A 27561-nucleotide genomic window follows, 5' to 3' on the forward strand; every position below is an offset into this window, starting at 1 on the left:
AACACGCATGTACATTCAGATATTGAATCTCAACTTCTTTGCCCCTCTATTTTTAAAAAACCACTTGTCAATTGTACAAAAGCAAAGGGAATGAACTAGTTAATTGTTAATTAAGATTAAGAAGTTTCAAAGAAGAAAAAAACTCAACGATAGGGAGTGGGAGGGGCGCACTTTTTTTTTTGGGATCACCGCCTCATTTTCCATGCAACCTCTACAATATGCCTATTTTTCCTTTCTACAACCCCATTTTGTTGTGGAATAAACATGTATGTAAATTATCACTTTATTTCATGAGACCTCTAAAAATTACTAAACTCATTAGGGAGATATTATCCCCCTCCATTTGACATCAAGCACTTAACTTTCAAGCTTGTTTTTGTTTCAATAATAGCCTTGACAGTCTTGAAGTGCCTGACCACTTCAGTTTTTTCCTTCATAAAATATGTCCAAAGTTTCTTAGAGCAATCATTAATGGATGTAATAAAATACTTACTGCCACCAAGAGATACATTTTGGATGGGCCCCCAAACATTTGTATGCAAGACATCAAGTATATTATTGCTCACATCTCTTTATGCAAAAATAGTTACCGTGATTACTTCCCAAACTGACATGCTTCACAAACTTTATATAATTTTACAACTTTGAATGTAGGAAAAACCTTTTGGAGGGCATTAATTTTAGCCTTCATAGGTTTATATGTCCAATAAATTTGTGGCATATTTCAATATCTAAAATCACAGCTTTCCCTTGAGCATACATAGCAGTATTTATAGTAGGAATTACAGCATCTAAGGTAAATATGCAGCCAACTCTACTTTCTTTTGCAATCAACCTATACTTATTTTTAATGTCTTTAATAAAATAGCCCTTTGCATTAAATCTAACATTAGCCCTTACTCTACTATTTTAATTAAGAGATACCAAATTCTTTATGATGGATGGCACATATAAAACATATAACAAACACTTTGTCTAACCATCATGAAAGGACAAAGAAACTTTCTCAATATGTAAAATCAAATGACACAAATCATCACATGTCTCTACATAACCTAGAAAATTTATAAATCATGCATCTCTCCAAACCATGCAACATGGCTATAGATGCACTAGAATCAACATGCCATATATCATCACATGTCTCTTTCCAGCAACAGCATTCATCAAGCGGCTGCATGATTTAAAAATGCTCATTATTTCATCATTTTTTCTTGAAGATAATGCATAATTTTCTCACTACAACTTCCCACTATGAATGCCATTCTTCTTATCAAAATAATGGGTTGTAGTATAACATGTTATTCCACAATAATGGCATACAAAACCAAAAATTACTAGAACCTCTATTGTGCCATCTACCTCTTTCTCTAAAGCTCCCCTTGCCTCTAGAATTACCATGGCCTCCCCACATCCCCTTTCGAAACTTGAGTAAAATGCTTGAACCTACTCACCATTTCTTCCAAATGAGTCACCCTACATGTTGATGTCTTTAGTAATCATAAGAGAGACTAACTCGTTAGAATCTAGAAACGACTTCTGTACTACATACACAGAAGTAACAAAATATTTTCAAGCCTTCTCATTATTAAGGCTACCCAAGGTAGATGAGGCTAAATTGTTATCATTGAGCATGGCATCATAGCTACTAAGGCATCTACAATGCTTATCACCTTCAAAACATATTCATTTATAGGCTGAGAGATGTGACTAGGTGCTAAAGCAAGTGGAGTTTCCTAAGTAAAAGCACGTGGCTGAAAACATGTTGGAAGCATTAGTTCGTCAATCAAAGTTTGTTATACGACCCATTTAAATAGACTTAACTTTAGCATTACAATGTAGCATTACAATGTAGAAGACAACGATGAGAATGTGGCTCTACCTATCTATGAGCTACCTAAGCAATCCTGAAATCATAAAAAATAAAGCATTTTTATGCAATATCTTACGGTAAGTCTCATTTTATTTGAGATCAATGTGCTTTTTATAATAATAACTGATTTTTAAAAGGAGTTCATATGCACAAAATTGAGTAAAATTATAAAAAATGGACTCTTGAGGAAAATTGAATGATTATATTATGGATTCCATGGCATGGATATTGCTTTAGTATGGCCTCATATAATGTGTTAAGGTGCATTCCTATGCAATTTTCCTCATTTCAATACATACCTAAGAACATGATAACACTTGCAAAATTTGTCAACAGAGGGTGGTGAAAAGGGAAAAATGAGATTAAACGTACTAAATTTTTTATCTTTCTCATATGCATATAGGTTGATTTCTTAGTATAAGGAAGATAGTAGCATAGGTATTATCAATGATATCTTCCACATCACTCCAATACATATGGTGCATAAGTCTGGGCCTTTGTGTCCTCAACCTTAAAATCCCCAATCGCTATTATTTGTAGCTCTCATATATGTAGATCATAGACACGACAAGCCATAATGTTCCAATCCTTCATCCTTTTCATGAAATAAAACCACGCCAACACTTGGAAAGCTCTCCCCCATATCACATTTTGTTTATCAAGTCAACACCACTTGCATGGCCCTAGGTTGACATCTTGAAGACATGGCATCTCTTAAAGGATAAGAACTCAAGCTGCCTCAAAAACACCATGCTCTAAAAGTGGTCATATGTACATCTTCTTTTAAAGTGAAGCAAAGCATCATAACCATTAGCCATCATTCCAACATCTCCATGTACTTCCTTTTTCTATCATGATATTTTTCTTGTTCAAGAGTAGGTTCAAGCTGAGAAAACAACTAACCTAGTTTTTTCTTAGATAGTTTTGTGTCCCCACCTATCAAGAAGAGGACAGAAGAGAGAGAAGAGGAGAGAGTGTGTGTAGAAGAGAGAGAAATACTGTAGGAAGAGAGAGAAAGAGAGTGACGAGGAGAGAGAAAGACTAGAAAAGGAGAGAGAAAGATAGGAAGAGAGAGGAAGAAGCCATGAAAGCTTGGAGAGAGAGGTGAAGATGAAAGGAGGCTTGTATTATTATCTGATGGTCCAAATGTCAGGTCTCTTACATCTTATATACCGCCAGTGTAGCAAGTATTTTTCATCGATTATTTATTCCTGTATTTTCCCATGTATTCCCCATCTCTTACATTCCATCCCCACCCAAAGGTTTTTACCCTCAAAAACAAAATGGGCACTTACTACATAATAGGGCAGGGCTAGGCAGTCCAGAGCACTACTCTGCTACATGATTACAAGGGGTTATTCAATAAATCATGTAGGGGTTATGTATGTATATTGGATCATGGATACAATATGATATATGGGCATGATTCGGGAATAAGAAAAATCCAATTTTGACCCATATTCAGTGAGGAATTGAGTGTTGTAGAGACAGTGGACAACATGCTCTCTACTACAGGACCCTGTTGTAGTAAATCTGCAATGACTTTTGATAGGTAACTCTAATCGAGGTGTTTGTCACAGAAACGGAGCTTACTTTTTGGCCCATGTATATCATTAAATGATGTCCATAATTCAGAATCAAATCTATTTGAAAACAGAGAGTGGTTTGCAATCTTCCCTACACTAAAATATAGCCAAAGATAACCAATCTTCAACCAAAAGAGTACCAAAAAAGAAGAAATTTCCCACAAGATGGATGCTGGTCTAAAGGAGATCCCAAGCAACCTCCTAGATCAAAAGGTATTTCATCATAATGATTGTCCAAGAGAAGAGAATGGTCATCAACCACATACTCCAATTCACCCTAATCAAATGGATACAAGAAAGTGTCCATGTAATCAAGTCCATAATCATATCCATAATCTCTTGGACCATAGGGAAGCACAACGCCATCTTCATCTTCATATATGCCCAAATCATGTATTACATCATCATTAGATATATATTGGTCATTGTAACCATGATCAAGGTACGCATTATCAAATGCATTCAATGGTTGTTGTAAACCTTAATTAAGTGTAAACTGATGCTCACGAATATCATCATGAGGTTTCTCCAAGAGTCTAAAACCTTCAGCATAACCATCTACATCTATGAGTGCCTCATGTGATTCATAAGCTAAGATGTCATCGGCTTGTACATCTTGCTCTTCATTGTTCCCTTCTTGTACATCTTCTTGGTCTTCTTTCTCATCTTCTTATTGATCATGTTGCTCATTATCCCAATCTTGTTGTTCAGCTTGCTCATTACTCTCTTCTTCATCATTATCACTTTGAAAAGAACTCATCATTACATTTGGGTAATCATGAGGTATGAACTGATTGGGATATAGATACCATGGTAGTTATGAACTTGCTGCTAATCAAAGCTAGAAGAGTACTAATAAGCATGACCATTATTGTTACATCCATAAGAATTGTGCTGCTCAATTAAGAAAACTTCACATGTATAATCATGACTATGTTGCTGAAAAAGTAGATGCTCATAAGCATAAGCATGTTGCCCATAATAGCCATTCTGTTGCCAAGGTTCAATGGAGCGATACTCTGCATTATGACATGGTACATCATATCTATAAGCATTAACATGTTGCCTAGATGTACTTGCATATTGCTCATGTTTCTTTGCATGTTGCTATTGTCCATATTCATAAGATGCATACAGGTCATAGTATGTACCATCAGCATATACATGTTGGCCATAAGCATAAGCATCGGGTGCATAATGCCCATGAGAATTTGCATTAATTGATGGGAAGGTGGTTCTTTCAGCATGTATATGTGACAGATCTTCTTTCTCTTTTCCCTTCATTTGGAATTCCATCCACTTAGTGAGCTGGGCAGTAAGGGTGTCCATAGTGGTCTTCATTTGACCAATGCGTTCCATCAATTCTCTATGCCTCTCAGCATGCCTTGTCTCATGCGAATTGAGGGTGTTAGTGAGCGTTTGAGGCTCCACGTCATGAGAGTAATCTTCATTTTCCATTTTAGGGTTATTCTCAGTCCTTGGTTCTCATGCATCCTTGATTTGTTGCTGAACATCTTCATTGGCCTTGGTTTTTCCCCTGTTTCCTGCCATGGCTAAGTGTAGTTCTATTAGACCCCCGCTCACTGTTTTGCTCGTAACTTGAGCTAGGGATCTTCGATTGACCTACTTTTTTAGTCAAGTCAAAGCCAAGGATGTCCTCTTTCAATTGAGCAGAAGCACACTGCTACAAGTTTAGTACAAAAAATTCTGTAATAGCAAATCTGTAGCTGTTTTATGCAGTCATGCACCCTGTTTGAGAGTAGTAGTGGATTGTTTTGGCCTGTAAGGGATAGGTAGTGCCTAACTGATAGGGGGTTACTGAGGTCTACAAACACTCTTTGGGGCCTACTCTTCAATGTTGGTACTCACTCTTTACCTCTATAAACTGATTGAAAATGTCTTCGGCACCTTGTAGGAATTCAAGAGAGCTGAAATGTGGTCCTCCGTCTATTGTATATCTGCAACCACTTCTCCCATGGTAACATACATTGCTTCAACATACATACACATGGTCTACACCATAACATCACTATTGAGCATGAAAATGAGCATTCCCATGACCGTGTCATTCATGTATGAGCATTATACATGCACTATTTGTTGCATTCACTGTCATAACTGCATACGTGATTGCATGTGTATCAAAAGATATATTTTAGCTTTGATTCTCAGTCATACATCATTGCAAGTACATCAGTGGTACATCAATATGCCATATACATTAGTGGCATAATCCCAAGTACATCAATATGTCATAGACATCAATGGCATCATCATGAGATGCCAATTCTCACTGTCTCCAAAATATCTCTACACCTGCAAACAAGTTTGGGCTCCGAATCACTAGGAGGTGGGCAAAGTTCCCCCCGGGCTGGGTTGTGCACCCCTTCAGGGTCTTTGATGGCAAGGGGATTCACCCCTCTTTTGTCTTGCCACCTCGCCTGGCATCGAGCTTTTCCTCACCCGGAATATACATGGTAGACATTTATTAATTAAACAGTTAGCATGCTATGCATGAGAGCATGGAAGTAGTTCTTTTCATGAAGTGCATGGATTTGAATTGGGAATAGGGGAAGGGCTTACCAAGCAATGACTCACTGCTATCTCACCTCATTTACAATGGATTTCAGAGATTAGTTTATGCTCAAATAATCATCACAAGTCAAGAGATTAGGGTGAGGTAATCACTAAACAGTAGTGAAAATTTTCAGCATAGAATGGACCATTTTCAATGCAAGAAAGCCTAAGGGAGTATTGAGATTAAATTGGCAGCATGTAAGCATTGAAACCTTCAATAGAATGCATGATTGACTACTTGAATCTCTCCCAACCATAGGCTTTTTGGCTCAGCAATAGGATGGAAATAAAAGAGAGTTCAAGAGTCAAATACCTCTTTGATTAGTGAAGAAGGGCTGAGAATCACTGGCCAATGTCCCAAGGTTGCTCTCCAATGCTTCAATTAGCTTCATGATGACAAAGCTTTAGACAAGAATTGAGTCTTCAAGCTTGATTCTTCAATGGGAGAAGGAGGGGTTGAGCTTCAGGATCTCCATGCATGTTGCTAGAGATCTTGGTGGAATTCACTTCGAAACAGCAACATCAGAGCTTGTGGATGCTCCTGCATCATATGAACCTTCCTCAAGTTTGTCATCTAGAATTGTGAATGGAAGGCTTCCATACACACAGGGAGTTGAAGCCCGTGAAAATTGCACTAAAGTGACAAAGCCTACTATAGTTCAGTCAGTCGTATCATTTGATCCAAAAATAAGCATGAAGTTTTGGCCCTCGAGGATCATGAAAAACATGAAAATAAGTTCCAAGGTGGGGGTGGCTCAACTATTTCAAGGTCGGATAATTCAGTGTCAGTAAGCTTGATAGCACACTCATGATTATGGAAGGAAAATCTCTCAAGGTAAGTGATACTATTGGAGTACAGGTGGCGTGTACTGGGAACATCTCTAAGGAATAGAAAAAGTACTCGACATGCATAGCAGGAACAAGGGCAGCTCTCAATAGTTATCAAGGCAGGACTTATCAATCACAATAGCAACCAATTGGCAGTAGAGCCTCGTCTAGACTTGAGTGGAAGCCAAAATCCCCTTCAACACATGTAGTGGGGATTCGGGCATCTCATGAGATGACATCAACAAATGAAACTGTTGGCTCTTTACAAAAGGTTTCTTCCACTATTATCAAGGAACAAATGCATGCTACAAGCTTGAAGATTGATGGGTTAAGCTTGCAGGATAAATGGCATGTTATAATCCCAGATTACCTTCAAGTGCCTGAGGTTGAATGTGTTGGTCTGAGCTTTGGTACTTTTGATCTTGAAATAAGTGTGACTACTATTGTAAGTCCTGAAGAGAACAAGCTTGATACCCATGAAGGTATTGCAATGGTAGTCTCAAGTGGGGAGAATGTGCCTGAGCAACCTATTATCTCCAGTGTAATAGAGCCAAATCCTGCATCATACAACCAGATGAATCTCAAGGAACAAAAGTTACAGCCATCAAGACTTTAGTCACAAGCAATGACACTGTGCTGAACAGGCAGTTCTCATCGCCTAGATAGTACCTCCCTATCTTTCTCCTCTCCATCTCGAGCACTCAAGAGCAAGGTTGGAAGACACAACATCCTAAAGAAGCATCTATTGATGGGATTAACTCCTTAGAAATAATGTCTACTGAGTCAAAATCTTACAACGAGTTTTATGTTGAAGAACTTTGATCAAAAGTAAGAGTTTGTGCATTTTTAAGAGTCTGTGCATTTGTAGGAGCAAAATTGGATGGTGTGGAAGATGTTGAGGCTCCATCTGTAGCATTGAGTTTCATACAATTTGTACCACTGTAACTATTTGTGAAAGGTGATTGCACAGTGTCCTCCTGTTGGATCAGTGAAGTATCCTCCTTAGTTTAAACTAGGCACATCTGTTGGTAATGCCCCTCATGCAGAGGTGCCTTCAGGATCTGGTAGTTTTGGTGTTGGTGGTTCAGGTTTTGCAATGATCACCCAGCTGAAACTACAAGGAGGGCTGTAGGCTACGATGATATGGTTGGCCAATAGTATAAGGAAATAATTGCCTAGAACGAGGAGCAAGATCCTCTCTAACATCAATAGCCTTCTTGCTCACCACCCTGTAGATTTGTGTAAGTATCCAAGTAAAAGAATTCTCTACATTTGTTGAATCCAAAGCAAATGTTTCCATGAAGTACAAATTCTCTCTTTCTAAAAATGCTTGGCCATAATCTGTAGACACAACTCTCAGGTGCTGAAGATCCGACTTGTTCTCAACAAGCATAACCGCTAGGCTAGTTTCCAATCAAACACATAGCATCTATATCTGTCAGCAATTTACATGAAAACTGACTTCAGTCACCAGGTGTTGTCACTAAAGCTTGAGATCTCCACTACAACCCTATCTAGATATCAGTCACAAGGCTCATCCACATACTGTCTTCAGCAAGCACTTTATAGCTTGCATAAACTATTAATGAACTTCAACTCATCCAATTGCTAAGACATGAAGTGTCTTTTGACTGTATCAATGAGCTATTCTCTTGATGGATTGGGGTAAATTTTAGTGAGATTAAAATGTCATCAACATCTATGCAAAGCAGCTTCATCTACTTTGCTAAAATCCACTTTATTTAGAAAAGCATTGGATTTCTGAATATGCCCCTTTTCTCTAAAGGGTGTTGAGGGATTGTTATCTCTTGTCTTCAAACTCATCTTCATCTTCTTCAAGACCTATGGGAGCCTCCAAGACACTAAGGCCATTTCATTCGAGTTTAACTTCATGCCCATTTGTGAGAACCAACCTCCAAGACCGACTATTTTCTTGATCTTTTGTTTGTGCATGCTCCTGTGGCTATGGTCTCCTTTGCTATTCCCTTCGCTTGATGGCATGCAAGGCAACCAAGGTATCCGTTGCCTTGCATCCACCCTTCCAGGTTCTCAGGCCCGATCCTTATGGAAAGCTATAAGGCAAAACTCTTTCTTCAACAAATTGCTTGTTCCAACAAACTTATGGTGACTCAATTGCAGTGAAGTTTGAGAAAGTTAAAGATAGATAAAATGGCAAGGTCATCTGCCTACTCCAAGCCTATGTTGTCCACTCTCCAGTCGTCAATGTTTCCTACCATATTTGTACATTTGTACTTGAAGTTCTTGGATTTGTGTGGCTGAAAGGGAAAAACTAAACAAAATATGACTAACTGGATCAAGAACCTAAGAAGCTCTATACCACTTGTCAAGAAGAGGATAGGAGAGAGAGAAGAAGAGGAGAGTTAGAGAGTGCAGAAGAGAGAGAAAGAGAGTGATGAGGGGATAGAAATATGTCAGAGAGAGAACTAGGGAGAGAGAAAGAGGAGAGAGAAAGACTGCAAAGGAGAGAGAAAGACTGCAGGAAGAGAGAGAAATAGAGTGACGAGGAGAGAGAAAGACTAGAATTGGAGAGAGAAAGGCAGGAAAGATGAAGAAGCCATGGAAGCTTGGAGCAAGAAGGGAGAGAAAGATTGTAATTGTATTGATATGTCAAAAGATGTGAAAAATTACAACTACTCTCCTTATATACCAGTGTCAATGTGACATGGCACATTATTAGCATTCTAAGTATTCCCATCTTACAATCCATCCCTTCCCAAAAGTTTTTGTCCCCAAAAACAAAACTAGAAAGAGCTAAAGAAAAGATGGATAGAACAGAGTACTACTCTATTTTACAGCTTTACAAATAGGGAATGAGTGAAGAATTATCATTACAAGGGCTGAATTTGAAGTACGGAAAGTGGACCCTGCTATATACATGATTTGAAGAACTTTAGAAGCCATTGGAGCCATAGAATCTTCAACAAATAGTTCCAGAAGAAAGTAGACAGCTTGCTGAAATAACAGTCCCTGCTAGACCAAATCTGCCATAACTTTTGATAGAAGTGTCCAAATGAGATGTACCACATATCAAAATGAAGCTCTTGAATAGTACTTTAAGCTCATGTAGATAGCTCAATTCTGAAAATGAAGTACGGAAAAAACTGTTCTAAAACAGCGTGCTGTCCTGAACTAGTCTGCACCAATACTAGCTCCATAAGCAATAGACTTCAGCCACCAATGTATCCTTCAAGTATGGATACTCATCCAATATTGAATCAGGTCTCCAAGAAGCCTCTTCAGAGGGTAAATCTCTCCATTTAATCAAATATTCCACAATAGAATGTGATCGAAGCCTCTTTTCACGCTGACCTATAACAGCCTCTGGGATGTACTGAACTATACCATCTTCATCAATAGGTGGCAGCTCATCAACTAAATCCACTGGATCACCATAATAGGGCTTGAGCTGACTAACATGGAAGACGTTATGAATCTTTGTAGAAGAGGGAAGCTCTAGTCTGTATGCCAAATCTCCAATTCGCTTAAGGATCCTGTAAGGGCCATAGAATCTGTGGGCAAGCTTATTACTGGATCCATCTTTCAATGTAGAATACTTGGATTTGGGCACCTTCAACAAAACCAGCTCTCCTTCCTGGAACTCTAAAGGCCTCCTCTTCTCATCAGCATACATCTTCATCTGATCTTGAGCCTTCCTTAGATTCACCTTGCATTGCTGAAGAAGGGTCTGCATTCTATCCAACTCTTCCTTCCCATGAGGATTGATCTTTTCGTTAAAAATGACTGTGGGTAGGGGCACCTTGTAACCATACAAAGCCTCAAAGGGTGAAACTCCTATGCTCGCATGAGTGGAATTATTATAAGCAAACTCAGCCAGGTGTAACCAAGAATCCCATGAGGTTTGGACATCATAGCAAAAATGGTGAAGATAAGTCTCCAACCATTTATTACTCTCTCTGTCTGTCCATCAGTTTGGGGATGATAAGCCGTAGATGGAGCCAACTTGGTACCCATAGATGTAAATACCGCTTGCCAAAAGTTACTCATAAACTTTGAGTCCCTATCATGGACAATCACCTGCGGTAATCCATGCAATCTGAAAATATGCTCCATAAACTGGTTGGCCACCTGAGAAGCAGTAAACTGAATTTTTGTTGGGATAAAATGAGCTGCTTTGGTGAGTCTGTCAACCACCACATAAATACTATTCCACCCCTTCTTGGTAGTAGGTAAGCCAGTGATAAAGTCCATAGTAATATGAGTCCATTTACCCGTAGGAATAGGCAATGGCTGCAATAAACCCCCTGGCTTATGGGTGCTATCCTTATTTTGCTGACAAGGCATACACTTCATAACGAAATCCTTGACATCTTTCCACAGTCCTTTCCAATAAAAGCTCTTGTTGATCCTGTCATAAGTCTTGAAAACTCCCAAGTGTCCAACTAAAGGCGAAGAATGCATCTCCTCCATAATTTTTCGCTTGAAAGAAGAAGTAGAGGGAATAACAATCTTGCCCTTCCACCAAATAAGACCATTTTTAAGCTGGTAATGTGAGTTTTCTTCCATAAGACCTTGCTGTAATTTCTGAAAGATTTGGCTGAATTCCTCATCTAAGAGATATGCCTCTTGTAGCTCTTCAATCCAATCACTATGTAATTCCGTCATGGCTGATACTTTGCAGGCCCACATACGAGAGAGAGAATCAGCCACTATGTTATCTTTGCCCCTTGTATGAGTGATGTCAAAGTCATAATTTTGTAATGTTGCTACCCATCGTCGTTGCTTTGGAGTATGATTTGACTGAGTAAGGAAATACTTGAGTACGCGATGATCACTATGTACTCTGAATCGGCTGCCATATAAGTAATGGTGCCATTTCTTGATTGCATGCAAAATAGCCAACATTTCCTGATCATAAACATTCATGGCCATCTCCTTATCAGTAAGCTTACGGCTTTCAAATGCAATTACTCCATGCTCCTGAAGCAAAACAGCCCCAATGCCTTGGCCACTAGCATCACATTGTATAGTAAACTCTTTAGAGAAATCCAGGCATACAAGAATAGGAGTGGAGGTAAGTAATTCCTTTAACTGGTTGAAGCTGCTATCTGCAAGAGAATCCCAAAAGAAAGCCTCTTTCTTCAACCTGTCAGTTAAAGGGGCTGCAATTGCCGCATAATGCTTTATAAATCTGCGATAGAATGAAGATAGACCAAGAAATCCTCTAAGAGAGATAGTAGTAGTAGGCGTTGGCCAATCTTTTATGCATTGCACCTTCTTGGGATCAGCCTGTATTCCTTTTTCACTGACTATATGTCCCAAGTATTCCACTTCAGTCTGCATGAAAGAACACTTCTTCTCCTTAGCAAAAAGCCTATGATGTCTCAACACATCAAAAACCTTCCTCATATGCGACAAATGATCTTGAAAAGTTTTGCTGTAGATCAAAATGTCGTCGAAGAACACCAAGACAAACTGAAAGAGGAAAGGTTGTAGAATCTTATTCATGAGGCTTTGAAAGGTAGCTGGAGCGTTTGTAAGGCCGAATGGCATCACCAAGAAATGGTAGAGCCCCCGATCAGTCCTAAAAGCAGTCTTGACCTCATCACCCTCTCTCATGCGAATCTGATGATACCCTGATCTCAAATCAATCTTTGTGAAGAATCGAGCCCCCTTAAGCTCATCAAGCAAATCATCTATCCTGGGTATAGGATACCTGTTCTTCACTGTTATCTTGTTAAGATCCCTGTAGTCAATGCACATTCTGAAAGATCCATCTTTCTTTTTGACTAACAGGACTGGGGATGCATACGGTGAAGAACTTGGTTCAATGAATCCCATTTCAAGAAGCTCTTTGATTTGCTTGGCTACTTCCTCTCGTTCACATTTTGATAGTCTGTAAGGTGGCTTATTGATCGTCTTTGAGTTGGGTTCCAAATCAATGGGGTGATCCACCGCTCTCTCAGGAGGCAATGAAATAGGTACTTCAAATAAATCTCTATACTCCTCAAGAAGAGCTGTCAAGGCTGGATGGTTTGCTGAATTATTGGGCTGATCCTGTGTTTCTTTGTTCAAATGCAATACAAATATCTGTGAGCGCTTCTTGTACTCTTTCTTGAGTTGTTGAATGGTGATAAGATGGAATTAATAGTCAATAGATAGATAGATTCATTTACTAATTTATAAATTCAAAAAATCGAATGTAAAAGAATGGCTGCCATATTTACGTTAATCAGAGGTAAGGCCGTGAGTCATTATGTCAGGCAAATAACTTTATGTTATTTTTGCTACAGGTAATGTTTTCAAAAATAGATGTCCCTAAACGTATATAAATAACCCATTGATTCCATTTTTTGAAGTAGCCAAGCAAATCAAAGAGCTTCTTGAAATGGGATTCATTGAACCAAGTTCTTCACCATATGCATCCCCAGTCCTGTTAGTCAAAAAGAAAGATGGATCTTTCAGAATGTGCATTGACTACAGGGATCTTAACAAGATAACAGTGAAGAACAGGTATCCTATACCCAGGATAGATGATTTGCTTGATGAGCTTAAGGGGGCTCGATTCTTCACGAAGATTGATTTGAGATCAGGGTATCATCAGATTCGCATGAGAGAGGGTGATGAGGTCAAGACTGCTTTTAGGATTGATCGGGGGCTCTACCATTTCTTGGTGATGCCATTCAGCCTTACAAACGCTCCAGCTACCTTTCAAAGCCTGATGAATAAGATTCTACAACCTTTCCTCTTTCAGTTTGTCTTGGTGTTCTTCGACGACATTTTGATCTACAGCAAGACTTTTCAGGATCATTTGTCGCATATGAGGAAGGTTTTTGATGTGTTGAGACATCATAGGCTTTTTGCTAAGGAGAAGAAGTGTTCTTTCATGCAGACTGAAGTGGAATACTTGGGACATATAGTCAGTGAAAAAGGAATACAGGCTGATCCCAAGAAGGTGCAATGCATAAAAGATTGGCCAACGCCTACTACTACTACCTCTCTTAGAGGATTTTTTGGTCTATCTTCATTCTATCGCAGATTTATAAAGCATTATGCGGCAATTGCAGCCCCTTTAACTGACAGGTTGAAGAAAGAGGCTTTCTTTTGGGATTCTCTTGTAGATAGCAGCTTCAACCAGTTAAAGGAATTACTTACCTCCGCTCCTATTCTTGTATGCCTGGATTTCTCTAAAGAGTTTACTATACAATGTGATGCTAGTGGCCGTGGCATTGGGGCTGTTTTGCTTCAGGAGCATGGAGTAATTGCATTTGAAAGCCGTAAGCTTACTGATAAGGAGATGGCCATGAATGTTTATGATCAGGAAATGTTGGCTATTTTGCATGCAATCAAGAAATGGCACCATTACTTATATGGCAGCCGATTCAGAGTACATAGTGATCATCGCGTACTCAAGTATTTCCTTACTCAGTCAAATCTTACTCCAAAGCAACGACGATGGGTAGCAACATTACAAAATTATGACTTTGACATCACTCATACAAGGGGCAAAGATAACATAGTGGCTGATTCTCTCTCTCGTATGTGGGCCTGCAAAGTATCAGCCATGACGGAATTACATAGTGATTGGATTGAAGAGCTACAAGAGGCATATCTCTTAGATGAGGAATTCAGCCAAATCTTTCAGAAATTACAGCAAGGTCTTATGGAAGAAAACTCACATTACCAGCTTAAAAATGGTCTTATTTGGTGGAAGGGCAAGATTGTTATTCCCTCTACTTCTTCTTTCAAGCGAAAAATTATGGAGGAGATGCATTCTTCGCCTTTAGCTGGACACTTGGGAGTTTTCAAGACTTATGACAGGATCAGCAAGAGCTTTTATTGGAAAGGACTGTGGAAAGATGTCAAGGATTTCGTTATGAAGTGTATGCCTTGTCAGCAAAATAAGGATAGCACCCATAAGCCAGGGGGCTTATTGCAGCCATTGCCTATTCCTACGGGTAAATGGACTCATATTACTATGGACTTTATCACTGGCTTACCTACTATCAAGAAGGGGTGGAATAGTATTTATGTGGTGGTTGACAGACTCACCAAAGCAGCTCATTTTATCCCAACAAAAATTCAGTTTACTGCTTCTCAGGTGGCCAACCAGTTTATGGAGCATATTTTCAGATTGCATGGATTACCGCAGGTGATTGTCCATGATAGGGACTCAAAGTTTATGAGTAACTTTTAGCAAGCGGTATTTACATCTATGGGTACCAAGTTGGCTCCATCTACGGCTTATCATCCCCAAACTGATGGACAGACAGAGAGAGTAATAAATGGTTGGAGACTTATCTTCACCATTTTTGCTATGATGTCCAAACCTCATGGGATTCTTGGTTACACCTGGCTGAGTTTGCTTATAATAATTCCACTCATGCGAGCATAGGAGTTTCATCCTTTGAGGCTTTGTATGGTTACAAGGTGCCCCTACCCACAGTCATTTTTAACGAAAAGATCAACCCTCATGGGAAGGAAGAGTTGGATAGAATGCAGACCCTTCTTCAGCAATGCAAGGTGAATCTAAGGAAGGCTCAAGATCAGATGAAGATGTATGCTGATGAGAAGAGGAGGCCTTTAGAGTTCCAGGAAGGAGAGCTGGTTTTGTTGAAGGTGCCCAAATCCAAGTATTCTACATTGAAAGATGGATCCAGTAATAAGCTTGCCCACAGATTCTATGGCCCTTACAGGATCCTTAAGCGAATTGGAGATTTGGCATACAGACTAGAGCTTCCCTCTTCTACAAAGATTCATAACGTCTTCCATGTTAGTCAGCTCAAGCCCTATTATGGTGATCCAGTGGATTTAGTTGATGAGCTGCCACCTATTGATGAAGATGGTATAGTTCAGTACATCCCAGAGGCTGTTATAGGTCAGCGTGAAAAGAGGCTTCGATCACGTTCTATTGTGGAATATTTGATTAAATGGAGAGGTTTACCCTCTGAAGAGGCTTCTTGGAGACCTGATTCAATATTGGATGAGTATCCATACTTGAAGGATACATTGGTGGCTGAAGTCTATTGCTTATGGAGCTAGTATTGGTGCAGACTAGTTCAGGACAGCACGCTGTTTTAGAACAGTTTTTGCCGTACTTCATTTTCAGAATTGAGCTATCTACATGAGCTTAAAGTACTCTTCAAGAGCTTCATTTTGATATGTGGTACATCTCATTTGGACACTTCTATCAAAAGTTATGGCAGATTTGGTCTAGCAGGGACTGTTATTTCAGCAAGCTGTCTACTTTCTTCTGGAACTATTTGTTGAAGATTCTATGGCTCCAATGGCTTTTAAAGTTCTTCAAATCATGTATATAGCAAGGTCCACTTTCCGTACTTCAAATTCAGCCCTTGTAATGATAATTCTTCACTCATTCCCTATTTGTAAAGCTGTAAAACAGAGTAGTACTCTGTTCTATCCATATTTTCTTTAGCTCTTTCTAGTTTTGTTTTTGGGGACAAAAACTTTTGGGAAGGGATGGATTGTAAGAAGCTGGGAATACTTAGAATGCTAATAATATGCCATGTCACATTGACACTGGTATATAAGGAGAGTAGTTGTAATTTTTCACATCTTTTTGACATATCAATACATTTACAATCTTTCTCTTCCTTCTTGCTCCAAGCTTCCATGGCTTCTTCATCTTTCCTGTCTTTCTCTCTCCAATTCTAGTCTTTCTCTCTCCTCGTCACTCTATTTTTCTCTCTTCTGCAATCTTTCTCTCTCCACTGCAGTCTTTCTCTCTCCTCTTCTTCTCTCCCTAGTTCTCTCTCTGACAAGAAACCGCTTCCATGACGATAAGCATGAACGCATAATTGGTTCCACAGATCATATTCAGGATGAAACAAGACAATTATGCCAGATAGTAAGGAATTACTTTGCTATTTTTACTTTTGCAAAAAAGTTGCTTATTGAGATTCACTTTTCTTTTCCTTGTCCGGAACAAATACTCTTTCCTAAGGAACTCTTACAAACCAGAAATTTTGTGACTTTTGCTGGAAATATTACCCGAATGGTAATTTTTCCCTGTCTTTCAAATACTTCGTACAGTTCCCAATAAATTATTGGGATCTTACACACTACAAGAAATGCTTACTATTAAATCCGATCATATCCAAGCTCGTTACAAAGTACTTGCGAAATTTGTATAGACTGTGTGCCTGTTTCCTGCCTAATAAGACCTTGGCCTTTAGATAAGGGCCTATTTTGGGCTCTATTAACTTCATAACTACTATATTGAACATGCGCGGACCTGGATAGCACTTGTCAGAGAGAGAACTAGGGAGAGAAGAAGAGGAGAGAGAAAGACTGCAGTGGAGAGAGAAAGACTGCAGGAAGAGAGAAAAATAGAGTGACGAGGAGAGAGAAATACTAGAATTGGAGAGAGAAAGACAGGAAAGATGAAGAAGCCATGGAAGCTTGGAGCAAGAAGGAAGAGAAAGATTGTAAATGTATTGATATGTCAAAAGATGTGAAAAATTACAACTACTCTCCTTATATACCAGTGTCAATGTGACATGGCATATTATTAGCATTCTAAGTATTCCCAGCTTCTTACAAAATACTAGAAAATGAGAGAGAAAGACAAGAAGAGAGATGAAGAAGCCATGAAAGCTTGGAGAGAGTAGTGAAGATGAAAGGAGACTTGTATTATTATCTGATGGTCCAAATGTCAGCCTTACATCTTATATACTACCAGTGTAGCAAGTATTTTTCCTCCATTATTTATTTCTGTATTTTCCCCTATATTACCCATCTCTTACACCACCACTAGGTTTTCTTGATAGATTTGACTCCATGATTATTTGTTTTGCCATTGTCTTCGATAAGGACTTTGGTTCCCATGCCATTCTCATTATATGTAATGTTGAACCTTTTCCTTTATATACTTCATTGCTAGGCAAAAAGTACATTCTCCCATAGGGTGTATATGATATCCCAAATAAATGGTTTCCCTTATGAGTCTCTTGTTGTCTTCTCCAAATGGAAAACATAGAAATAGTTTGCATGGACAAGTAGAAACACATATTGCAAGTGCACTACAAAGGAAACAATTCAAGCTCCCATAAGACTGAACAGAGTTTGATTCACAAACTTTGATCATACAACCTTGCCAATGCTAGTCATTTCTTTGTCCTATTCTCAAGAGTCTCGAATAAAGAGGATTTATACATTGTAAATATTCTATACACTTTCTTTGCCTAATGACTCTTGGAAAGGTAGGAATATTACTAGTCATAGATTTTGTCTATACAAGCCCATCAAATTTATTTTCAAGGCCCAATGACCCTAATGAAGATTGTGCATATGGAAGTTCAAATAAGATGTTTCCATCATAGCTTTCTGGAAACTCTTCAACCCACATAATCTCCTTAACCATTGTGAATGTTACTTTCAAGGAAGACTTGTTTGAAAGTTATCTAAGTAATGTAACAACACTATTTGCCAATTGGCTAAGATTATGTGAGGATGAAGCAACAATTACATTTATGGTTGCACCATGCACAACAAAGGTCCTTTCAAACCAAGTATCCAAATAGAACATGTGATCGCCACTTAATGGCGTATAAGATACCTCAGAAGATAAGTCTCTAGATTGTGAATCATACATTTGATGCACATTAATAAGATTTTCCATGAACCCAAATACTGTAGCAATTTTTTCTCTAAACACAATAAGGACACATTATCTATTTTGTACTCCACTCTCTTGACTTTCTATTCGTTTGTTAGAAATGTAGTCTCTATCTCCCAATGAAAACAAGCCAAGTCAAGCCATTCAAAAAGCCAAAATAACATATAGCATAATTTTTCCTTTCTTGTTACTTATTACCAATACTTGCATTGATTGCCCAATCAATGACTCGAGATGGTAACTATTGAAATACATGGGATCTAGAGCATGGCAAATGCAGAAGCTATGGAGGTTGAAAGAGGAAAAAGAAACTCATGAAGACATTGAACCTTACAAGGACAAATTGTTACACAAGTGAATTAGGTTCCAAGATTGAGACTTGGACTCATAAACACAATCTTGCGTATTGACAGTGACATGACACTTTACTGGACAGAAAAGAGTACCATCATTGCATTAGAAAAAGAGTGCAAGTACAATGGTTTATAGGAATTGAGTGGTGGTACTTTCTCCTACTATGCATATGGGATTCTGGTCCTCTTGAGCCCTCACTGTACCTCACAAAGGGACTAAAGTAGGTGTGATTGCAAATATTTCAACACCCCTCCTCAATCACAACCAAGAGTACCAAGCATATAGAGGCTTTAGTGAAAGCAACACCTACAAAGTGTGGGCACACCATAAACATGGCAAGGCACTAGAGGTTGTCGCAAAAAAGGCTAAGTGTGGATACCACAAACATGATGGACATCCAGAGGCTGTAGTAAGGGCCTCACAAAGTGTACAGAGGCTATAGTACAAGGCTAACTGAGGAGTTTATAAGTTTATGTCTGAGACATAAGGGCTAGGAAATATAAAACAAAAAAATTCTATCCGAATAGAAGGATTGATGAGGTTTGTCCTTCTCCTCGTGGTCTTCTTCTTCTTCTTCCTTTGCTCCATTTTCTTCTTCTTCTTTGACTGCAACTAGATAGGCCTTTGGGACCTATTTCTGGCATGGTAGAACTTCTCGGTGTGTCCGGTCCTTTTGCAGAAGTCACAGAAGAGCTGATCCTTCTTGCCCTTGTACCTATTTCCAACATATAATGCATGTTCATCTCTAGAGGTACGTGATCCTTCTTGCCTTTGTACCTATTGCCAACATATAATGCATGTTCATCTCTAGAGGTACCTGGTTTTTCCTTAGTTTTTAGCTTCTTTTCCTCCTCTAATAGTGATGCCTGGATATCAACAAGTTCAGGATTTGGCATGTTGATTAAAGTTGTTGATACATTATTATATTTAGGAGGCAAACTCTTAAGTAGAACACTGATGCAAACATTTTTTTCCATTTCAATGTTGATTCCTACAAGTTAGGTTAGAAGTCCTTCCATGCAATTTAGATGTGTGGCAAGTGATGTGCTAGACTTCATTTCAAGCCTGAAAAACTCAATCAAGAGACCATACTTTGATGATTTATACTGTGCACTAAACAAAGTGACAAGTCTCTTCCATGTATCCTGTGAGGTCTCACAGTTATCCACATGGTGGATATAGCTGTCGTCTAGCTCCAGTTTGATAATGGCATGAGACTTATCATCATTCTTCTGCAAGTGACAGTAAGATCCACATCACGAGGCCTCTTTTCTTTTCGAGTGGTAATGGCCCAGAGGCCCTTCTTCATCAGGATGAGTTTGATGTGGGTCTGCTAGGTGTGAAACCCAAATTCTTTGAAGCGAGCACTTGGAGAGTCTTTGCCCATGTTAGACTTGTGGGAACAGTAGCAAATCAAGTTCAGACTTATCAGATTTGAGCAATAGAAGAGTTGGTTGAGATGTGTCAAAAGACGCAAGTGCTAAGAGCACTAAATGAGTGTCAGTGGACACTACCTTGAGTCTTCCAAATCTGCGAACTCCTCCAAATTCTTTCAAATCCAAATCTTTCCCTTCTTGATTTGATGTTGGGACAGTAGATCGAAGTGGCAGTGGGTTGTTCCAATGGCAAAAGAGAGAAAATGATGAGATTTTTGAGCTTCAGTGAAGTTTGGTTATGGCTTCCTGGATTAGGGTTTTGACCCAACCCTGGTTTTTTCTGATTGTGGGAGCTATAATGGATCTTTTTTTAAAAAAAATATATCAAAATTAAGCTTGAATGATGGGCTATCAATGCCATATGATGGGCGTCAACATCACGACCTGTAGCGACGGCAGCAGGTGCATTCTAGACATTGACCACAAATTTCAAAAAGTTGCTAATTAGTTGAGATTTTGAAGAATGAAACCTCCAAATTTGGTTGCTCAATTGTGATTAATGAGAGAATATTTGGTTCATTGAAGGGGTCATCCAAATTAATTGAACTCATTTGTTAATTTATGTTAGGGTCACCTTTTCGACCATTTTTGTCTTGGAATTTGAGAGATTTTTTATTTTTGAGATAATTGCACCAAAATTGCATTTGTTTGCTCTCATGTCTTCTTTTCACACACCATTCTCTTTCCCCATTCTTTTCTTTGCACTTACTTTGTATCACTATGAGATGTATTTGTGGTTGATTTGCTACAATGTTTGGCAATACCTCTTCAAATAACACAAGCACAAGGACATACAAGTACAAACTTACCATTTAGCTAGACCTGATCTATATATATTGGAGAAGTACACATTATTAAGTACTAATAGGTGCAATGAAGACTAATAGATTGCAAATACAAGGAAAGAAGCATATAGATTTGTGGATGGATGGAAATTTTATTATTCCAAGGACTCTTCTACATGTAAACCTCATCCTTTTTAATATTCATGACTATATAAGATATATTGGAGAAGGTTACGATGAGATGCTTGGGTATTGTATAAGATTATGCTCTGCATCTTACACACACATGGCTCAAATGCACAAAATGAAAAAAACATTATTAACTACACAAAAAAGTATTTCCAAGCTAACAAATAAGATTAACATTTTGGAAAATGCTAATAAGTTATTATAAGACAAGCTAACATGATTGAAGGAAGCTCGAATAGGATTTAGAGAGAGAAAGAGACTGCTAAAAAATATAACCAACTTGTGTGTGAGTATCAAGGAGACTAAATCTTGCAAAGAAATATATCTCTAACATATCAAGAATTAATATCTAAGAAATTGAGAAGAGAATCAATTTGTTAAAGAAAACCATAAATAAGAAAGATATTTTGACGATTCTTAAGTCACCTAAAAATATAGACTTGAGAGGCCCAACTCTCAAAGAATAATGTGGCCTTAAGGTACCAAATGTTTCATACTATCCAAATGAGGCTTATAATATACCTACATGAACTAACTCTCCAAACCAAATTTGTAGCTACAATCTAGCCCGGTGATAGGAGTGAAGATCAAAATTTCCACCATCTTCTTGTACATTATAGGATTCTCTAATATCTCACCTATATTAGCACTCAGCTTCATATTTTGATCTAGTGGCAATGAGATTAGCTTACAATCATCCATACTATACTTCATCAACATATCCGAGATGTACTCCCTTTGTGAGAGCCATATCCCCTTAGATGTCCTAATCACCTCAAAGCTAAGAAAGTTCTTCAACTCTCCCAATATTTTATGTTAAATTTTCCCTTGAGAAGACTCCTCACATGCTCCACCTCTTGTACATTGTTGTCCCCTAACAATCAAAACAGCCACATACAAGGTAATCACAACACTGCCCCTATCACTGTGATTCCCATAAAGCAAATAATATATATAGTTGACATAAAAATCAATAGACATAAGATACTATGCTATCTTGTCATACCATGCTCTCAATGCCTATTTCAATCCATAGAAGGCTTGGTGTAGCTTATAAATATAATCGGGGTGAACCATGCTCTCATAACTCTGTGGCTGCTCCATGTACACTTCTTCTTGCAACTCACCATACAAGAATGCATTATTTATATCCATTTGATGCAAGAGCTACCTCTTTTTGCAACCATTGTAATGTTAATTCAAATAATTACCATATTTTCCACTTGAGCAAATGGCTCCTCATAATCAATCCCATAGGTTTGTGCATAACCTTTGGCAACCAATCTTGGTTTATACCTACTCACACTTCAATTTTCATTATATTTTAGTTTGTAAACCTACTTACAACCTATAACTTTCTTTCCCTAAGGCAATAGCACTAAATCCCAAGGCTGGTTTACATCGAATGGAACCATTTCTTCATCCATGCTTTTCTCCCAATGTATATCACCAATAGATTTCTTAAACTAGTGGTCTCAAAATTGATTTTATAATATTCACCATATATGAATTTTATAAAATATTAACCTACACAATTGCAGAGTAATTTGTGATCCCTTTATGTCAACATTTGTTTTTCTTACACTAGGTATACAAACAATTGGAATGCCAAACCCTCATCCATGTTTTGATCTAAGCCATGCGACTCACCATCTACATGCAAGTAACCTATAGAGACATTCGGCACACCAAGTAGCTCAATCAGTCTTTCTTTTTCATTTCGTGATATATTTTCTACACTTGTAGGAGTGCTATTTGCATGCAACCTACTGCTCCATGGTCTCTCAATAGACCTAGTAGAAGAGGACTCTTATGGCTCACTTGATATCTATGATTGTGGATCCACATTTTTTTCAATCACCTTTTCTTTTACATCATCTACAACAATTTTTTTTCAATAGTATATCAACTACTCATATCATCAAATATCGCATATTTGCTAACATGTATCTTACATGTAATTGGATTATAACACATGTAATCCTGTTTCTCAACCAGTGAATTGCTAATAAATACAAACTTCTCAACTTTTGGATCCACCTTCTTTCTTAGCTCATCAAGAACAAGTACATAGGCAATGCATCCAAATATCTTAACATGTGACAAATCTAAATTTTTATGAGTAAACTTCTCCTCTAATATCATATCATGCACAACAATAGTGGGAGTCTTGTTCATAATATAAACAACCATGGAGATAGCTTCAATACAATACTATTATTGCAAGTTCTTTTCAACCATCAAGGCTCATGCAATCTGTACATATTTGCATATTCTTCCTTTCAACAACACCATTTTGTTGAAGAATATACGTGCATGTGAACTACCTCTAAATTCCGTGGTATTATAAAAATTCACTGAATTCATCAGAGAGGTACTCTCACACTCCATTTGATTGCATGCACTTAATCTAGAGACCTATTTGTTTCTCAATTTGAGAGTGGAGTTTTGATGCCGAGAAGTGTTTAAAAATAGCAAAAAATTACGAATATCAAGGGAAAAATATTCAACGTTGAAGGCGACGGCTCGACCTAGGACGATTTTAAGTGTCAAAGTGCTTTAAAGGCACCCGAGCGACACTTGTTGATTTTTGATAATTTTTCAGACTGATGTGTGGGTTACCAGGAGTTACCGGCCAATGCGGGGTGTCAAGTCAGATGCCCAGGATTTTTCAGAGCTCGATTCGGACACCGGACGGGAGAAATGGCCAACAAATGGTCAAGATATGAAAAGGTGGACATTTGAGAGGCCAAATTGGGTGTGCCCTTTGGGAGTTAGACTCCCCCACTAAAACTTTTATGCAACATTGATCAAAAACCGTGGAGAGAGAAGGAGAAGTATGGCGTGAAGAATGCGCCCGAAAATTGCGCCAATATCTTAATGAGGGGAGTATGCAGGCTGTGAAGAACCCATGTAACCGATGTTACCCCTGATCTTCTCCCTCTTGATGGATCTTATCGCCTGTCTTCGCCCGTCCAATGATGGCTTGAATGAAGAGAGCCAATTTTAGTCTTTCTCTCTCCTCCCTCTCTCTCCCTTAAGGGGTTGTTCTTGTGTGGAAGAAAACAATGAAGAATGGTGGACGAAAGCTTGTCCGAATGAGACGAGATTGCTTCCGGATGGATGAAGACATGAAGAGTGCTGCTCTTGAAGATGCTGAGCATTAAATGCATGCTGAAAATCAGTCCCGTAATCAAGACCAAGAAACCGAGACCTGAAAATAAGCGGTAATGCTATTTTTATAAAGAAAAATGATCTTTTTATGCTATTTGCTTTATGAAACCTTGTTCATATGGGATGAAAGTTCATTATAGTATTTTTTGCCATGAATTTCAACTGTTTGCAATCTGAAAACCAGAAAATATAATGCTACATGGCCAGAATTAGTGTTAAAATGCATGAAAAACACTCGTTTTAAGGGTAAAATTGGGTTTTTTGCTATATAAATGAGAAGTATGATATATCACACCAACTAAATCTGAGTTTTTGCTATCAATGAACCTAAGGGCCACAACCCACAATCAATCTTCATTTTTAATCATTATTTATGAAAGAAAAATAGAAAAATTTACCCAAAAATAAAAAAATAGGTTTAAAATTAGAAAAAAAATGAAAAACGGGCTGAGGAAAATTAGAGAAAATTGTATCTATGTTTGTGCAATGTATAACGATGGCAAAGCAAGAGGTTGGCCTCGGTTTGTCCCCGTTTCTATGTTTTGTGCGTATTTATCGTTCTTTTAAAAGGGAAAAATGCATAGAAACCCTATCTAACTGATCAATGATGCAAAATGCTAAGAGTTGGATGAAGAGGGGTTGAAACACTGAAAGATAAAGAAAATATTTGATTTATGCATTACACTTGGCATATAGGAAACGGTTTAAATAAAGAGGATGGTAGCATGGGCATATGGCTCGGAGCCTCCTTTCAACGCAACACGGGTTAGTGAAATTCATGAAAATAATGCTTTATGCACCATGCACATGCTGATTTTTCTTTTGTCTGAGCACATAGCCATACACAATTTGCATTAAGCATAATAATTAAAAGGTATTAGAAAAACCTCCTGGATGCATGGCACCTGTCTTTGTTAGGTTGTGACCAACGATGAGTATGAGAGGATGTCCCAAGCTGTAGGTTAGTCGTTGGGTCCTAAGGGGGAATTTTTGTGAGGAATGGTACATCCTGAAACGTAAAATATTGGTACCTTGAGAGGAGTTTGTGCTCGTTTATGTTATATGTTTAGGAGCACATCAAAGGGCCAATCCCTGAGATGTAGGAGAGTTGTAGTGGGGCTCCGACTATTAGTCGGTGGAGTGCCTCCTATATGTGTGTGACAAGGCGTTATGCCTATGTACTTTGGGATCTCCCTCTGAGGAGTTTAAGGGAAATGTTGGACTATAAACTATAAACGCATGAATTAAGCTTTAGGGCGGTTTGTCCTTTAGCATTAGATTGATGCTCCTGGTCCGCGAGGCCGTGAGGGTGTTTGTGTGTCATGAGCATGAGGTTTGGCTAGTGCCATAGCCAGTGCCGGCCCATTTTAGGTCCCATCAATGGTGCGTCTGCTGGGAGCCGCCTATAAGCGGTGGTTTTTGGATCTAGGGTTTCTAGGGACCGAAAGGAAGTTGGTTTATGTCCTCTGACAAGGACCGTCAAGCCAAAATCCAAAGAGTAGAACGTGCTGAGAGGTCTAGGCGGCAGTTAGAGATCGTAAGCCGTTATTCTCCTCAAAGGAGTAGCCCAGTACGTATAAGAAGCAGTGGTCTTAGTCACCCAATTGCTCCACATATTCCGTTAGGTGCAGGAGGAAGTGTAAGTTCTTCCTCTTCTCCACCAAGTCTACCCACTTCAAGTGGGGGTGTGAATCCGCTAGTTCAAGCTCCTACTACTAATCCGATTGTCACCATGGCACAACCTATTGCAATTCCTGCAGGGACGCCGAATTTACCAGTCTTAGGAGTTCCCTTTTCCATTTTTAATGAGTTAGCGGAAGAGGATGCAGAATTTCACATTTGTGAATTTCAAAGATTGATGTTCAATTATCGCATCCAAGACGAGGGACATCTCATGATGTTCTTCAATATGACGTTAAAAGGAAGGGCTGCGGTATGGTATCACAGCATAGCTTCTGGAACCATAACCACCATTGATCAATTCTATGCAGCTTTCCGAGGAGAGTATGCCCCTGAAAGAGGTGGCAAATATTGGTTGCGGGTCTTGAATGTAATGCGCCAAGATCCTCACGAGAATGTAAAAGCATATGCCAAGAAGTTGAAGGAAGTATTCCGTAAGTTGCAAATTTACATTCCCATTCCACCGGCTACCCAATTGCAATACTTTTTGCATGGGTTGGATTTTAATATCCAAGTACAATTGAGCAGTGTGGCCTTGGAAGATATAGACACTGCTATTATGCGAGCAGAGGGAGTAGAAGCACGATTACAAATAACCTACTCCTCTCGAATGAATGTTAATGGGGGTTTAGTACCTAGTGGCAATCCATCATTGACGAATGGAAGTCAAGGGATGCCTATGACTAACCCTATTGGGAGAGGGAGTGTGGTTCAAAATGTACCTTTACTACTGGCTCCTCCCAGTGTGACTATGCCTATGGCAAGTCAGTTGGCTCCATCAAATGTTGGAGACCAAGTTTTGAATTCTAATGTTGTTCCTGTGGGTCAATAGCCAATGCCAAATCAGATTGTTAGGCCAATGGAACGACGGGTTGATGATCGAGGCTACGAGTCGAGTGCATCTAATGTCCTTAGCGAAGTTAAGGATATGATGAAGCATTATACCTATATGATTTCTAAACAATATCGACAAATAGCCGTCGATGTTAATTTCTTAAAGAAGCAACAAAATTTGATAGGGAGTCGACGCCCTGAAGAGGGTGGACCCTCTAGATTCAGTTGTAAATGGTGTGGTGGACAGCACTTCCCCAGAAATTATCCAAATGTGAAGTGTGACATTTGTGGGAGTATTTGATATGGTGGCTAGGACATTGCAATCATGGGTTACACTGACTTTGATGAAGTGGGGAATACAAATAGTAGGAAGTCCACCCCTAGCTATGTTTTCACTTTTGTTGGAGGTACAGTTTCTTGAATGTCTAGGGTGCATAAATGCAAAGCCTTACCTACTACTGATGTATAGTATATTGTAGTTGTAATGTATCCACCTGACCACTTGTGGGACGCGTCTTAGCAGCCCATTGGGAGGGGAGTCTAGAAAGCGCCACTTGACACTCGCAAGGAATGTCATAGGGTTTGCGATCTAGGTCTTCCCGGGTCTGCCCCAAAGCGGAAGTATCCG

Source organism: Lygodium microphyllum, chromosome 1, assembly GCF_053477565.2.
Source record: "Lygodium microphyllum isolate KBCC chromosome 1, Lygodium_microphyllum_v1.1.10, whole genome shotgun sequence".
Classification (NCBI taxonomy): domain Eukaryota; kingdom Viridiplantae; phylum Streptophyta; class Polypodiopsida; order Schizaeales; family Lygodiaceae; genus Lygodium; species Lygodium microphyllum.